The following is a 5,000-nucleotide window of genomic DNA, read 5'->3' as shown; positions in this document are numbered from 1 at the left end:
AGAGGCTCGCAGGGGGTGGACACGGTGCCTGGAAGTCCCCTCTGGAAGGCACGGGGTTGAGACGGTGCCCGCAAGTCCCGATGGCGAGGCCAGGGGCGGGCGGACCTGGGGAGCGAGCGGAAAAGCCCATCGGCATCCATGGGGTTGACCTGGGGAGCCTAAATGCCCCTAGGAATACGTGGGGTGGAGCTGGGGAGCGGAAAAGCCCCTAGGAATACTTGGGGTGGAGCTGGGGAGCGAAAATCCCCATAGGAATACATGGGGTGGAGCTGGGGAGCGAAAAAGCCCCTAGGAATACATGGGGTTGACCTGGGGACCGAGAAAGCCCATAGGAACACATGGGGTTGACCTGGGGACCGAAAAAGCCCATAGCAACACATGGGGCTGACCTGGGGACCGAAAGAGCCCATCGGCATCCATGGGGGGGAGCTGGGGAGCGGAAAAGCCCCTAGGAATACATGGGGTGGAGCTGGGGAGCGAAAAAACCCCTAGGAATACTTGGGGGGGAGCTGGGGAGCGAAAAAGCCCTTAGGAATACATGGGGGGGGAGCTGGGGAGCGGAAAAGCCCCTAGGAATACATGGGGTGGAGCTGGGGAGCGAAAAAACCCCTAGGAATACTTGGGGTGGAGCTGGGGACCGAAAAAGCCCTTAGGAATACATGGGGGGGGAGCTGGGGAGCGAAAAAGCCCCTAGGAATACTTGGGGTTGACCTGGGGACTGAAAATCCCCATAGGAATAAATGGGGTGGAGCTGGGGAGCGAAAAAGCCCCTAGGAATACTTGGGGTGGAGCTGGGGACCGAAAAAGCCCATAGGCATCCATGGGGTTGACCTGGGGAGCGAAAATCCCGATAGGCATCCATGGGGTTGACCTGGGGAGCGAAAATCCCCATAGGCATACGTGGGGTTGACCTGGTGCCCGCCCCCCCCACGGAAGTCCGTATGAGGTTTTTGAAACGGGCCTTGCCCGGGCCTTCGATCCAGGAGGGCGGACACTTTCGGCGGTTCGTCCCGGTGGCTGGGCCGGGTGCCGCATCTACAATATAGCCAAGAAACGTTCGCGGAGATTTTCGAGAACACGTTTTTAAGGACCCTCAATGCCCATGTTCGGTTCCAGAAAGCCGGTCAGAGGGATCTTCGGGGCAGAACCCTGCCGTGCTGAGGGGCCAAACCCGAGTTTGGAGCCAGGTCAACGGGGAAAACCGGAAAAGGGCCGGAGAAGGCGGTCAGGCCGGGCGAGAGTTCCAGGAGCTCGGCCACAATTCCGATCTCGTCCCGGTCAAGGGCTCCGTGGAAGGGCAGCCCGGGGGGCGGGTCCAAGGGCCCCGGCAGGGACCCGGGCCTCCGGGGTCGGAGCCGAGGCACCCCGCCGAGGGGTGGTCGTCCCGGGCCAAGGCGGCGGGAGCCCGGGCAGGACTCCGCGGGGCAGGCCGGGCGGGAGTTCCAGGAGCCCGGCCGCGATTCCGACTTCTCCCCGGTGCCCTGCCCGGAGGCCGGGCAGGTCCGGGGGCCTTCGGCGCGGGCGGCGGGATGCTCCCGCGGGGGAGACGAGCCGTGCTGGGCCCCGGGAGGGAGGCCCGGGGTCGACCTGGCGCCGGGGCTCCGGCCCTGGAAGTCCCGATGAGGTTTTTCAAACGGGCCGTGCCCGGGCCTTCGCTCCAGGAGGGCGGACACTTTCGGCGGTTGCCCCCGGTGGCTGGGCCGGGTGCCGCATCTACAATATTGCCAGGAAAGGTCCGCGGAGATTTTCGGGGACACGCTTTTCGGGACCCTAGTTGCCCATCTTGGGTTCCAGGAGGTCGGGCAGGGGTACCTCCGGGACCGGACCGTGCTGCAGGAGGGGGTCAACCCCGGGTTTGGCTCCATGTCGACTGGAGCTCCGGCCCAGGGGCGGGCCGGGCGAGAGTTCCAGGAACCCGGCCGCGATTCCGGCTTCTCCCCGGTGCCCTGCCCGGAGGCCGGGCAGGTCCGGGGGCCTTCGGCGCGGGCGGCGGGCTGCTCCCGCGGGGGAGACGAGCCTCTCTGGGGCCCGGGAGGTTGGCCCTGGGTCGACCTGGCGCCGGGGCTCGGGCTCCGGAAGTCCGTATGAGGTTTTTCAAACGGGCCGTGCCCGGGCCTTCGCTCCAGGAGGGCGGACACTTTCGGCGGTTCGTCCCGGTGGCTGGGCCGGGTGCCGCATCTACAATATTGCCGAGAAAGGTCCGCGGAGATTTTCGGGGACACGGTTTCCGGGACCCTAGATGCCCATCTTGGGTTCCAGGAGCTCGGACGGAGGAACCTCCGGGGCCGGACCGTGCTGCAGGAGGGGTTCAACCGCGAGTTTGGCTCCATGTCGACTGGAGCTCCGGCCCAGGGGCGGGCCGAGCGGCTTGGCCGGGCGAGAGTTCCAGGAGCCCGGCCGCGATTCCGGCTTCTCCCCGGTGCCCTGCCCGGAGGCCGGGCGGGTCCGGGGGCCTTCGGCGCGGGCAGCGGGCTGCTCCCGCGGGGGAGACGAGCCGCCCTAACGCCCGGGAGGGAGGCCCGGGGTCGACCTGGCTCCCGAGCTCCGGCCCTGGAAGTCCGTATGAGGATTTTCAAACGGGCCGTGCCCGGGCCTTCGCTCCAGGAGGCCGGACACTTTCGGCGGTTGCTCCCGGCGGCTGGGCCGGGTGCCGCATCTACAATATTGCCGAGAAAGGTCCGCGGAGATTTTCGGGGACACGGGTTTCGGGACCCTAGATGCCCATCTTGGGTTCCAGGAGCTCGGACGGAGGAACCTCCGGGGCCGGACCGTGCTGCAGGAGAGGTTCAACCGCGAGTTTGGCTCCATGTCGACTGGAGCTCCGGCCCAGGGGCGGGCCGAGCGGCTTGGCCGGGCGAGAGTTCCAGGAGCCCGGCCGCGATTCCGGCTTCTCCCCGGTGCCCTGCCCGGAGGCCGGGCAGGTCCGGGGGCCTTCGGCGAGGGCGGCGGGCTGCTCCCGCGGGGGAGACGAGCCGTGCTGGGCCCCGGGAGGGAGGCCCGCGGTCGACCTGGCGCCGGGGCTCCGGCCCTGGAAGTCCGTATGAGGTTTTTCAAACGGGCCTTGCCCGGGCCTTCGCTCCAGGAGGCCGGACACTTTCGGCGGTTCGTCCCGGTGGCTGGGCCGGGTGCCGCATCTGCAATATTGCCAGGAAAGGTTCGCGGAGATTTTCGAGGACACGGGTTTCGGGACCCTAGATGCCCATCTTGGGTTCCAGGAGCTCGGACGGAGGAACCTCCGGGGCCGGACCGTGCTGCAGGCGAGGGTCAACCCCGAGTTTGGCTCCATGTCGACTGGCGCTCCGGCCCGGGGGGCGGGCCGGGCGGGCAGGCCGGGCGAGAGTTCCAGGAACCCGGCCGCGATTCCGGCTTCGACCCGGTCGACTGCACGGCGGGCGTGCAGGCCGGCGGCGACTCCCAGGGCCCCTTCCAGGCTGCGGGGCCCAGCGGTTGGAGCCCGGCTACCCCGGCGAGGGGCGGAAGAACCTGCACGGCGCGGCCGGAGAACCCGGCATGCATGCGCGGGGCAGGCCGGGCAGGAGTTCCAGGAGCCCGGCCACGATTCCTACTTCTCCCCGGTGCCCTGCCCGGAGGCCGGGCGGGCCCGGGGGCCTTCGGCGCGGGCGGCGGGCGGCTTCCGCGGCGGAGACGAGCCTCTCTGGGGCCCGGGAGGTCGGCCCTGGGTCGACCTGGCGCCGGGGCTCGGGCTCCGGAAGTCCGTATGAGGTTTTTGAAACGGGCCTTGCCCGGGCCTTCGCTCCAGGAGGGCGGACACTTTCGGCGGTTGCCCCCGGTGGCTGGGCCGGGTGCCGCATCTACAATATTGCCAGGAAAGGTTCGCGGAGATTTTCGGGGACACGGATTTCGGGACCCTAGATGCCCATCTTGGGTTCCAGGAGGTCGGACGGAGGAACCTCCGGGGCCGGACCGTGCTGCAGGAGGGGGTCAAAACCGAGTTTGGCTCCAAGTCGACTGGAGCCCCGGCCCGGGGGGCGGGCCGGGCGGGCAGGCCGGGCGAGAGTTCCAGGAACCCGGCCGCGATTCCGGCTTCGACCCGGTCGACTGCACGGCGGGCGTGCAGGCCGGGGGGCGACTCGCAGGGGCCCTTCCAGGCTGCGGGGCCCAGCGGTTGGAGCCCGGCTACCCCGGCGAGGGGCGGAAGAACCTGCACGGCGCGGCGGGAGAACCCGGCATGCTTCCGCGTGGCAGGCCGGGCAGGAGTTCCAGGAGCCCGGCCACGATTCCTACTTCTCCCCGGTGCCCTGCCCGGAGGCCGGGCGGGCCCGGGGGCCTTCGCCGCGGGCGGCGGGCGGCTTCCGCGGCGGAGACGAGCCTCTCTGGGGCCCGGGAGGTCGGCCCTGGGTCGACCTGGCGCCGGGGCTCGGGCTCCGGAAGTCCGTATGAGGTTTTTGAAACGGGCCTTGCCCGGGCCTTCGCTCCAGGAGGGCGGACACTTTCGGCGGTTGCCCCCGGTGGCTGGGCCGGGTGCCGCATCTACAATATTGCCAGGAAAGGTTCGCGGAGATTTTCGGGGACACGGATTTCGGGACCCTGGATGCCCATCTTGGGTTCCAGGAGGTCGGACGGAGGAACCTCCGGGGCCGGACCGTGCTGCAGGAGGGGGTCAAAACCGAGTTTGGCTCCATGTCGACTGGAGCCCCGGCCCGGGGGGCGGGCCGGGCGGGCAGGCCGGGCGAGAGTTCCAGGAACCCGGCCGCGATTCCGGCTTCGACCCGGTCGACTGCACGGCGGGCGTGCAGGCCGGGGGGCGACTCGCAGGGGCCCTTCCACGCTGCGGGGCCCAGCGGTTGGAGCCCGGCTACCCCGGCGAGGGGCGGAAGAACCTGCACGGCGCGGCGGGAGAACCCGGCATGCTTCCGCGGGGCAGGCCGGGCAGGAGTTCCAGGAGCCCGGCCACGATTCCTACTTCTCCCCGGTGCCCTGCCCGGAGGCCGGGCGGGCCCGGGGGCCTTCGCCGCGGGCGGCGGGCGGCTTCCGCGGCG

This window comes from Alligator mississippiensis, unplaced genomic scaffold, assembly GCF_030867095.1.
Source record: "Alligator mississippiensis isolate rAllMis1 unplaced genomic scaffold, rAllMis1 scaffold_76, whole genome shotgun sequence".
NCBI classification, from domain to species: Eukaryota; Metazoa; Chordata; order Crocodylia; family Alligatoridae; genus Alligator; species Alligator mississippiensis.
The sequence above is the reverse complement of the archived record's forward strand: the minus strand, read 5'-3'. Positions refer to the sequence as shown.